Raw genomic sequence first — 12,736 nt, 5'->3', positions numbered from 1 at the left:
TATTTAAACTGAGAAATTGTACCATTTTAAGGAAAAAAATAAGGTAATTTTGAATTTGATGGCCGCAACACGTCTCAAAAAATTTGGGACAGGGCCATGTTTACCACTGTGTAGCATCCCCTCTTCTTTTAACAACAGTCCGTAAACGTCTGGGAACTGAGGAGACCAGTTGCTGAGAGGAATGTTGTCCCATTCTTGTCTGATATAGGATTCTAGCTGCTCAACAGTCCTGGGTCTTCTTTGTCTTATTTTTCGTTTCATGATGCGCCAAATGTTTTCAATTGGTGAAAGGTCTGGACTGCAGGCAGGCCAGTTCAGCACTCGGACTCTTCTTCTCCAAAGCCATGCTGTTGTAATAGATGCAGTATGTGGTTTAGCATTGTCTTGCTGGAATATGCAGGCCTTACCTGAAAGACATTGTCTAGATGGGAGCATGTGTTGCTCTAAAACCTCTATATACCTTTCAGAATTGATGGTGCCTTTCCAGATGTGCAAGCGGCCCATTCCATAGGCACTAATGCACCCCCATACCATCAGAGATGCAGGCTTTTGTACTGAGCGCTGATAACAAGCCGGATGATCCCTCTCATCTTTAGTCCGGAGTACGCGGCGTCCATGGTTTCCAAAAACAATTTCAAATTTTGATTTGTCTGACCACAGAACAGTTTTCCACTTTGCCTCAGTCCATTTTAAATGAGCTTTGGCCCAGAGAAGACGATGGCGTTTCTGGATCGTGTTCACATATGGCTTCTTCTTTGTAGCTTTAACATACATTTGTGGATGGCAAGGCAAACTGTGTTCACAGACAATGATTTCGGGAAGTGATCCTGAGCCCATGCAGTGATTTCTGTTACAGAATCATGCCTGTTTTTAATGCAGTGCCGTCTGAGGGCCCGAAGATCACAGGCATCCAGTATTGGTTTTCGGCCTTGTCCCTTGCGCACAGAGATTTCTCCAGATTCTCTTAATCTTTTGATTATATTATGTACTGTAGATGATGAGATTTTCAAAGTCTTCCTAATTTTACGTTGAGGAACATTATTCTGAAATTTTTCCACAATTAGTAGACGCAGTCTTTCACAGAATGGTGATCCTCTGCCCATCTTTACTTCTGAGAGACTCTGCCTCTCTCTTTTTATACCCAATCATGTTACTGGCCTGTTACTGGCCAATTAACCTTGCAAAATGTTCCTTTCTTTTTAGTACTACTTACTTTTCCAGCCTTTTATTGCCCCCGTTCCAACTTTTTTGGGACGTGTTGCTGCCATCAAATTCAAAATTACTTAATTTTTTCCTTAAAATGGTACATTTTCTCAATTTAAATATTTGATATGTTTTATGATCTATTCTGAATGAAATATGGGTTCATGAGATTTGCAAATCATTGCATTCTGTTTTTATTTACATTTTACAAAGCATCCCAACTTTTTTTGAATTGGGCATGTAGTTCCAAAACCCTTCACACACTATTAGACATAATGATTCTCCAAATTTGTCATGCTGCACATATTGTGTGGTGTAATACATTTGCATCTCTTTCATGTCTTCATTATTATGGATTAATTTATATAGTTACTAGGTCAGACTGAAGGACCAGACTGGTTGAAACTGACAGGAAGGTGACAGTAACGCAAATAATCACACATTATAGCAGTGGTATGCAGAAGAGCATCTCTGAACACACAACGCGTCAAACCTCTAAGTGGATAGGCTACAGCAGCAGAAAACCAGTAAGTCCAAAAATCAAGTGTAATAAATACCTAATAAAGTGCTCACTCACTGTATATTTAGATATTATTTATATGCTATATACATTTTCCTGAATAATTAAAACCTTACACATTGAATATCAAATTTAAATTGTGATATTAGCACCATATTAATTGTAAATGCTGTGATTGATGATCACATTTCAGACGTCAGCATGATTAGCCTATTTTAAAGTTGCTCTGGCATTAAAAAGATGATGAGTCATTAGCACTTTTCAAAGCGTTTGACATCATGACCAGCTTTTTATCAGCCACATTAATAAAAATACTTCAAAGACAAGAATGAAAAAAAAAATAGACCCACTGTGATATGTTGACATTGCTGGATGTCCTCTCAGACCTTTCATGATTGTGTATTCTCTCTTCTATGCCCACATTTACTATTTTATTCATATGCAGGATATTACTGTACATTAGGCTTATACGCATCTATTAATTTGCATTGTATTGTACATTCTACAATATCCTAAATACCTACAAGAAGGAATCGGCCATTCAGAAAGCCAGACGGGAGGAGGGGGACTCAATGGAAACAGGCAGTGGATTAAATAAGATAGGTCTGGGGTCTCAAACAGTCTCTGCTGTTTTTTGTTATTTCCATTAATTCAGCAGCCATTTTAAACCTTGGCTCTTTGACGGGGCAGTTCACTAAACATTTTTTAAATTTAAGTATCTTTCCGTCCAGATAGTTTCACTGAGGCGCCACAAATTTTCTAGATTTGATTCATGTTTTCCGATGCAGTTCACAATGATATAGGCTAATGGATCTTTATGTACCTCTTTCCGAATATAATGCTACAGTCACTCACGTACATCAGCAGAGCTCAAAAATGCACTTCTGTGGGAACTCACCAACTGTGCAAGCAAGAGTTTTCGCTGAAGCACACCAGTATTCTGGTGTACATATGCATCCATCATTTTACACTTGATGAAACCTGCGGAAGAAACTTGATGGGATGCAGTAGCAAGCATTTTTGCGTTTGCAGTGATTTGTTACAGTGTGTGAACGCACTAGCACACATCAACTGCAATCTAACCACACACTTGGATGCAGAACAGTAAAAGTCCCATCAAAATAAGCAACTTTGGAGTCAGAAGGACCGCTTTGCACCGTGGAGGTGGCTTCAGCCTTTATTAAATTTTTGAAAGCAGATAACCAAGTGAATAAGCACTATGGCATTCTGTGCAACTTTTTGACATTGCCTTTATAGTGTCTCAGCTGAAATAAGAGAGTGCAATGCAGGTGACACATGGCTGGTGTGAGAAGCAGTGTCAGTGGGAATAGATAAATGCATCTGAATGGGAATACGTGGTTCACTTCGGCCTTCTATCCTGGTTGCCTCGTTAGCATCTGACTGTGAGAGAAACGGACAGCCCGGCTGACCTCCCCCTTCCCTGGCAGAGAGAAGGGCAGCGAGGCGCGGCCGGAGACGGAGCCGCATGCCTCTCGTTACCGTGACATAGATGAGCGGAGACCACCGCGGCGGTGCTGTCAGGGACTCCATTTCGCGGGATCGCAGTTCTGTGTCGGAGCAGCTGCAGTCGGAGAACGCCTGGGGCATGTGCGTATGAACTGAATGCCGCAAGAGGGACAGGCGGTAGGGCAGGTGGGGGGAGTATCTTTCTCCCTGATAAAGAAAGCACAGATGCGCAGCCTCAGATTGAACCATCAAGAAAAGGTTTTTGTCTCCTTTGTTGTGCTGATGCCTGTTTTGAAACATGCTCTCCACAAGAAAGTATTGACCAGAAAATAAGTAGGCTATGGGCTACTGCTTTGCTGTGCAGGAATTTATGAGCAGTTTGAATTATTATCCTCATTTCAACCCACACAGAGAAATGTTCAGTGTGAAATCAACTGTTGCCTTAATTTATTTATTTTCCTCCCTCTATGTTACCTTGATTTTTGCAACTTACCTTTTATTGTTCAGTTGTCATATTGTGGACACCATTAATGACACACATATATGAGTGAGGGTATTTCCATAGTACAATAACACAATTGGCTAATTCATAATCTGTTTGAATGGCCCTGTGAGCCACTGTGTGTGGCAAAATACGTATGTAATGTTAATTGCAATAGTATTGGGACAGGGACACACTTTATGTTGTTTTGGCTATATAGCATGTCCAGCACATTGGATTTTAAATACAGTGAATATACGTTCCAAGTGCAGTCTGTCAGCTTTAATTTGAGAGTATTTACATCTATATCGGTTGATCTGTGTAGGAATTACAGCCCTTAGGCGAGCTAATGTAATTGGAAAGATTAACACAACTGAAATGAAGTTGTCATATTTAGTACTTGGTTTCAAATGCTTGCCATTTGATAACTGCCTGAAGTCTGTGACCCATCGACATCAATAAATACTGTTACCATGGGACTATTTGATTTTACCTTACTTTGAACCTCAATTTGGTGCATTTTCTTTCCTTGAAAGACACGGTCGCCCTTAGGTCATAAAAACATCACTGTCAGTTTTATCTTTTCTTCAGTGGATGAGTCACCACCTTTGTCACCATCAAATTTGAATAAAATTCTAATAAATGGGTTATACCTCAGTTGATCAGTTTTTATAGAGCCTTTCTCTTACAGGTCAGTATAATGTGAAGGCATGCAATGTGATTCATATTTCAGTGTTTGAATTCCCTTGATGTGAATCTACATTGTAAATACATTTTCTTCAAGAGTGCGTTCTTATGAAAATAAAAGTAGACATTAAATGCAAATGAAGAAGTTGTTTTTGTAATACTACTCCGTTTTTGCAACACTATTTTTATAGTCATTGCAACTGAATGTCTTTCGAATTATAACAAACATAAGTAATACTATTTCTATTACTAAAAAGAGGATATGTATCTACCTTTAGTTTATATAACTAAAGGTATATAACTTATATAACTATATATAAGCAGCAATTTAAAAAATGTGAAAACATATTCTGACGCACAGCAGTTTCTACCGTTTGCAGAGAATGGCACGAAAAAAAGAAACATCCAGTGAGCAGCAGTTCTGTGGGCAGAAACGTTTTATTAATGAGAGAGGTCAGAGGAGAATGGCTAGACTGGTCAAAACTGATAGGAAGGTGACTGTAACACAAATAACCACACATTACAACAGTGGTAAGCAGTAGCATCTCTGAAGACACGATGCGCCAAACCTCTAATTCGATCGGCTACAGCAGCAGAAGACTTAATAAGTCAAAAAGTGTAATGAATACCTAATAAAGTGCTTACTAAGTGTTCATGATGGTTATTACTACAATAACAACCAGTTCTCCCTGTCTGTGTGGAGGTTCAATGTCCCACAGCTGCCTTTGCAATGAGGACATGGCACATGCAGGTCTCATGCCTGTGAGAATTCCCTTTCTGGATGGTTAGTAATCGACCGGCTCCTGAACGAAACACTGCTCAAGCTGCAGCTGCTGCCCAGCTCAGACATAACTGGAGCAGAAAATCAGGGTAATTTCTTTGTGATAATCAGTCTTCTGTTGACTTTCATGAAGAAGAACTAAAGGAAAAAACACAAAAAAGGGTAAGCCACCCCAGTGAGTTATGCACATGCCTGGTTTGACTCATTCCAGTCCTTGCATGCATGTGTTTGCATGTAGTTGTGTTGCATGCGTTTCCTGATAATGGCTATTCTTGAATTCTGCATTTCTACCTGTTTTCACTGGTGCAAATATCTAGGTCAAATGCATGCTGCGTTTTCAGTTATTCTGACTCGGTTTATAAGATAAGATAAGATAAGATATACTTTATTGAACCCTGTGGGGTTGTCCTCTGCATTTGACCCATCCTAGTTACCTAGGAGCAGTGGGCAGCCACAGTGCAGCGCCCGGGGAGCAATGTGGGGTTAAGGGCCTTGCTCAAGGGCCCAACGGCTGTGCGGATCATTTATTGTGGCTCGACCAGGATTAGAACCACTGACGTTGTGGCTCCCAGTCATGTACCTTAACCACTATGCTACAAGCCGCCCGGATTCTGTCTGTTAGTTGAATTGCTGTATATTTATTATTTGGCGGCACAGATGGTGCAGTGGGTAGCACTGCCGCCTCACAGCAAGGAGGTCCTGGGTTCAAATCCCGGTCGGCCGGGGCCTCTCTGTGTGGAGTTCTCCCCATGTTTGCGTGGGTTTCCACCAGGTACTCCAGTTTCCTCCCACAGTCCAAAGACATGCAGGTTAGGCTGATTGGAGAGTCTAAATTGCCCTTAGGTATGAGTGTGTGAGTGAATGGTGTGTGTGCCCTGTGATGGGCTGGCAACCTGTCCAGGGTGTATTCCTGCCTTTTGCCCAATGTATGCTGGGATAGGCTCCAGCCCCCCTGCGACCCTGTTCAGGATAAGCGGGTTAAGATAATGGATAGATATTTATTATTTTTCATATTCTTGTCTGGTTTTCTGTTTGCACTTGTCTTCCCCTGTGATGTATGTGTCTTTATGTAGTTCTGAGCCCGAGTCACTTCCCTGTCTGTGTGATTCACTATTCGAGTGATTTCAGAATTTTCCGGTTTCCTACGATTCCTTCTCAGTCTCGTTTTTCTTACTTCCTGCTTTTTCTCCATTCTTGTTTGTAGATAGCACTAATCTACTAATAACAACTAACATAGATTTTGTACAGTACTAATTATTTTAACACACAAATTGTCTGTCTAACTAACTACCAGTCACTAGTTTTGGGTGATTTGTAATTTTATCACGTAAACTAACAGACTAATCTTATTGTAGACTAATCTCTACTTCTATACTGCTCCATAACTCTGCCTCCCTGTTCTATCCTTAAATTGCCTGCCTTAATTCAGCAAAGTGTTCGCACCTGCTCTTCATATCACTACTTTCCTTAACTCTGAGCAATTGTCTACTCCCTAGTCCGGAGCCGTTTGTATTACCTGTGTGTCTATGTGAATCCAGTCCCACATTTTCATTCCTCCCTCGTCATTGTACGATTGCCCTTTCATGTATCTCACCTGATATTTATTTGTTAGACCGCCCTCACTCCCATGCCTAGGTTGTCTCATTCCCCTGTGTGTTTATACCTGTCCTTTTCAGTTTCACTTTGCTTGTATTCCTTTCCCCTGGTTCTAGCCTTTTTCTGCTACCCCGTATCCTGTCTGTTTTTCTGTGCCCTGATTTTTAGATTCTCTGTTTTTTTTACATCTGCCTATTTTGACTTTCTGTGTTTTTGTATATTGTATTAGTATTTTTGCTGGTTTGGTCTGTCTCCATGGTTTTTGAACTCTGCCTGTTTCATGATTATGCTCTGCCTGCCCCATATGTACCTGTCTGCCTGGATTATGACCATTGCCTGTTTTTGGATTACGTATTGGATCTTCCCTCTCATTAAATCTGCCATTTTCTCGTCATCCCTAAGTCTGCGCTTGGTTCCTCTGTCCCCCATACCTTTGGTTGCCAACATTGGTTGCCTTTGTAATGAGAAATATTGTGCTACGCTAACATACTGTTTACTCTTAATTATCAGTAATAATACATTATTTTATAAACATTTTATCAATGCTGGCCAACCCTTTGTTCTAGAACATAAAACCAGCCCATTGGTCACCCATGACATTTCCCCCTTATATTCATTAGCTGCTTATCTAAAATGGCAAAATAACCTCAGATTTACTATTTTCCTTTTAACCCCATCCAGCCAAGGGGGATCCAAGGGTTGTCTGGTGGGGGTGGCTCCTAGCTTTGCATGCACAAAACATTTTTGGGGCTATTCATGTTTTTTAATTGTTTCACATGCAAAATAATAACAGAAAACACAATGCATTACTAGTCTACTAAGACAAATAAGATACTAAGATAAATTAACAGACTATAGGCTATTGAGGCTAATGTACAGGATAACATTAACAATGACAAATAAATAGGCTTGATTTTGTCATCAAGACCCATCTTTGAGCTCACTTACAAAAGTTAAGGCTATTTAGTAGACAAAAGCTCTAAGCAATCCACCAAACAAAAATGTCATTATTATAGAGATAATACCCTGGGTTTTATCTTCCTCTAAATTCACACAAAGGGCACAATTTTGTGGCTCTTACTTTAGGGCGCTATGAACTAAAACAGGCAGTGTGGCACAAATGTGCCATGGAATAATGGCTAAGCATATGGTAAATGGAATGGAATGCTCTGAGTCTACACATTAGTAGACTCCATTCCATTTTCCATACCACACTGCCTGTTTTAGCACACTAAAGAGCCTCAAAATTGCACCAATTATTAATAATCTGAATTACATAGTGTAGAGCGACTATCGAAAAAAGTATTCCACTGTGTAGTATTCCTCTTGTCCTCCCTAGTTCCCTCCATGTGTTTCCTTCCCATCCCTGTCCTCTCTCCTCTCCCCAGGTCCCAGTCAGAGGTTCGCCTCCCACCAACATGAATATCTCTAACCTCATCTTCCCTCCCAGATCCCCTGGTATTGATCTCTGTGTGGCTGGTGGCCTCTGGAACTGCCAGTCCGCCGTCCAGAAAGCAGACTTCATATCTGCCTATACCTCCCACCTCAACCTTGACTTTCTTGCTTTAACTGAAACGTGGCTCTCACCAGAGAACACGGCCACCCCGGCTGCCCTTTCCTCTGCCTTCTCTTTCTCCCACACACCCAGATCCTCTGGCAGAGGAGGTGGCACAGGTCTCCTAATCTCATCCTCATGGAGATCTAGTGTCTTCTCCTCATCCCTCTCCTTCTCCTCTTTTGAATTTCATGCGGTTTCTGTTACTCTGCCGTGCAAACTGTTTATTATTGTTGTTTATCGCCCCCCGGGTCCTCTGGGGAACTTCTTGGATGAGATGGACATCCTCCTCAGCTCCTCACCAGTCAATGACACCCCTCTGATCCTCCTGGGTGACTTCAACCTCAACTCAGAGTCCACCCAGTCTACCTTTCTCTCCCTCCTCTCTTCTTTTGACCTTACCCTCACTCTTTCCCCTCCCACCCACAAAGCAGGCAACCTTCTTGACCTCATCTTCACAAAGAGCTGCACAACACCCATCCATCTCTCCCACCATCCACTGTCACCTGTCGACGGAACCTACGCCACCTGTCTTCCTCCACCCTCTCATCTACAATCCTCTCCTCCCTACCATCCGCGGAGTCTTTCTCTCGACTGTCTCCCGATGATGCGGCTACAACTCTCATGTCCTCCCTCTCATCTTCCTTTGACTCTCTGTGTCCCCTCACCACCAAACTAGCTCGGGCCTCCCCCCCCAGTCCTTGGCTTTCTGATGCTCTACGAGCTGTCCGAACCGAACTGCGGGCGGCGGAGAGAAAATGGAAAAGGTCCTGTCTCCCCAGTGATATGGCTTCCTTCCATGCCCTCTTATCATCTTTCCATTCCTCTGTCTCTCTAGCTAAATCTTCCTTCTTTCACTCGAAAATTAACGCGGCCGCCTCTAATCCCCGCAAACTGTTTTCAACTTTCTCCTCTCTTCTGGCCCCCCCTCCCCCCCCACCCCCCTCATCACTCACACCTGATGACTTTGTCTCCTTCTTTGAAAAGAAGGTCGATGCTATTCGCAATTCCTTCTCCCAACCCTCCACCCCTGCTGACCCTCCTACCCTCCCCAACTCCCTAACCTCCTTTTCTCCCCTCTCTGACGCCGACACACTGAAACTCCTTACTTCCCACCGCCCAACCACCTGTCCTCTTGACCCCATCCCCTCTCCCCTCCTACAATCTATATCTGATGACATTCTCCCTTTTCTCTCCTCTCTAATCAATACCTCCCTCTCTTCTGCCACCATGCCCTCTTCCCTGAAGAGGGCCAGAGTCACTCCCCTGCTCAAAAAACCTACTCTTGACCCCTCTGCCCTGAACAACTACCGGCCTGTCTCTCTTCTTCCCTTTCTCGCTAAAACTCTGGAACGGGCGGTCTGCTCCCAACTGTCCACTTATCTTCTCCAGAACAATCTCCTTGACCACAACCAGTCTGGCTTCAAGAGTGGCCACTCCACTGAAACCGCCCTGCTCGCGGTCACTGAGGCACTCCACTCTGCTAAAGCAAAATCCCTCTCCTCTGTCCTCATCTTCCTCGACCTGTCGGCCGCCTTCGATACAGTCAACCATGAGATTCTGCTCTCATCGCTGTCTGGGATGGGTGTCACAGGTTCTGCACTCGCTTGGTTTTCCTCCTACCTCTCTGGTCGCTCCTACCAGGTGACTTGGAGGGGCTCAGTCTCCGACCCTCACCCCCTAGGAACTGGAGTCCCGCAGGGCTCGGTTCTTGGGCCTCTCCTCTTCTCGCTATACACCATGTCTCTTGGTTCTGTTATCTCTTCCCACAGCTTTTCTTATCATTCCTACGCTGATGACACCCAACTCTTCATTTCCTTCCCCCCCGACACCCAAATCACCACACGGATCTCTGCCTGCTTGGCTGATATCTCTGTGTGGATGACTTCCCATCACCTGAAGCTCAACCTTGCCAAAACTGAGCTTCTCTACATCCCTGCTAAGTCCTCTCCGTCAATCGACCTCTCATTGACTGTTGAGGACTTTGTAGTTTCCTCCTCCCGTACGGCAAAGAATCTTGGGGTGACTCTTGATAACTGCCTCACCCTGGCTCCGCAAGTATCCTCCACTGCCAGAACCTGCAGGTTCTTTCTGTATAATATACGCCGTATCCGTCATCTCCTGACTGAGAAAGCAACCCAGCTCCTAGTCCAGGCGCTCGTCATTTCCCGCCTGGATTACTGCAACTCCCTCCTAGCCGGTCTCCCAGCGTGTGCCATCAAGCCCCTCCAGCTGGTCCAGAATACTGCAGCCCGCCTGATCACCAGTCAGCCCAGGTCGGCTCATGCCACCCCGCTCCTCATTGGCCTCCACTGGCTTCCTATTGCCGCACGCATCCGTTTCAAGGCCCTAGTGTTGGCATTTCAGGCTGCTAAGGGGACTGCCCCACCTTACATACAATCCTTGATCACTCCCTACTCCCCAGCTAGACCACTCCGGTCTGCCAGCTCTGGTTGCCTTACGGTTCCCTCTCTACGTGCACCTAGCGGTCGAGCTGCACGTTCACGCCTGTTTTCCGTTCTGGTTCCTCAGTGGTGGAATGACTTGCCTACCACTGTCAGAACAGCAGAATCCCTCCCCCTATTTCGACGCAGACTCAAAACCCACCTTTTCAAACTCTACCTTAGTCCTCCCTCCTGATTTCCCCTGCCCCTCCTTTCTGATATCCCTATCCTTGTCTAACCCCCCCCCCAAAAAAATAAAAAAATAAAATTGCACTTATGATGACAACTATGTTTAGAACAGCATTTCATGTGTATTTTGCTAGTTTCTGGATGTGATGCTTTGACTTATGGTAGAACCTATGCACTTGTAAATCGCTTTGGATTAAAAGCGTCTGCCAAATGACTAAAATGTAAAATGTAAATGTAAGTAAAACTATAGTCGCCGAGAGGCTAAGCAGGGGAAAACTATACCTGCCAGACGCGCTGTCAATAAATCTTCGCTCCAAAGATGTTGCGTTTTACATATTTATTGCTGATAAAAACACACAGTGAAACAACTTCCCAAAGTTTAGAAAACAATTCATTTGTTAGTGTTGAGCGATCAAAAGCGTTCAAAAGCGTTCAAAGCGGTCAGCAAAAGTGAGACTTCCCCCCCTCACCCTCTCAGTTAATTCATAAGAAACACCCGGTGAAGAGCAGCTGACTTTACTATAGTGCTGCTGACGTACCACCAACACCACGTGACTCACATCCTTGTAAGTGACCATATACACGGCATGCAAAGAAACTTAATACGGAAATACTACAATAACAATAGCTGACACTTACACATAGTATATCATACATTACATCATATATTTTTATCATATCTAGCACCTACACAGTGGGTAAAATATTATCATGTAAATATACATTATTTCAAACCATCTGTTACAACGTTACGTTAACTAATTTACTAGATAAGATACTGATTTGGCTATATAGATTACACAAGGGGGCCATATTATATTAAAGAAACACAGCATTCAAGTAATTTATTTCTTGTTGAGACACTTTCATTAGCTAGTAACTAGTCTTCAATTTAGTCAGCTAGCTAGCTAATTTGATGTTATTTAATGATGACTTTTTTTTTTAATCCAAGGAGATCAGCAGTTTCTAAGATACTCAAACCACCCTGTCTGGCACCAACAACCATTCCACCATCAAAGTTACTTACATTCCTTCCCCATTCTGATATTTGGTCTGAATACAGCTGAACCTCTTGATCATACTTTTTTTACATTACATTACAAGGCCTTTAACAGACGCTCTTATCCAGAGCAACGTACAACGAAGACTATATTTTTATGCATTTAATTGCTGCCACATGATTGGCTTAGGCTTGGATTAGATATTTCCATTAACAAGCTGGTGTACAGGTCTACCTAATAAAGTGCTCACTGAGTGTATGTGTGTGTGTGTGTGTGTGAGAGAGAGTGAGAATGTGTGTGAGTGTATGTGTGCATATGTGTGTGTGTAATAAGGCAATAACTAAATAAAAAAACAAAAATCACAAATCAATCTGACAAACACTATATATTATATAAAAATCAGTCATTGAGTTAATAAGAGGGCTATACTTATTCTGAGCCAAATAGCCAGGGTTCACTCAAGTGCATGGCCCGTGAGTGTCACGCATTCCCAATACAAATGGATTCATCAATATGGTAAATATAAATTTTATTTTCAGTCATGTATGCATGGGCAGATTTACTGTGGGTTTATTTATTTATTTTCCAACTTAATTTCAGGCTTGTGCAGGCTGCACAATTCAACTGCCCTCCACCCATATAAGAGTAACAGGGTTTTACACACCCTGCTGTTTCAGTGGTAAAATGACGAGGCGGTCAAAGAAAGTGGGGCAGTAACCAGCACTGCGGAATGCTATATGAATAAACACATATTAAACACATGCAAACCACTGACAGCATGCAGATGTGACACAGGCAACCACACAGGCAGA

The sequence above is a fragment of the Conger conger genome, chromosome 6 (genome assembly GCF_963514075.1).
Source record: "Conger conger chromosome 6, fConCon1.1, whole genome shotgun sequence".
Taxonomy (NCBI): Eukaryota; Metazoa; Chordata; class Actinopteri; order Anguilliformes; family Congridae; genus Conger; species Conger conger.
Note: the sequence above shows the minus strand (reverse complement) of the source record.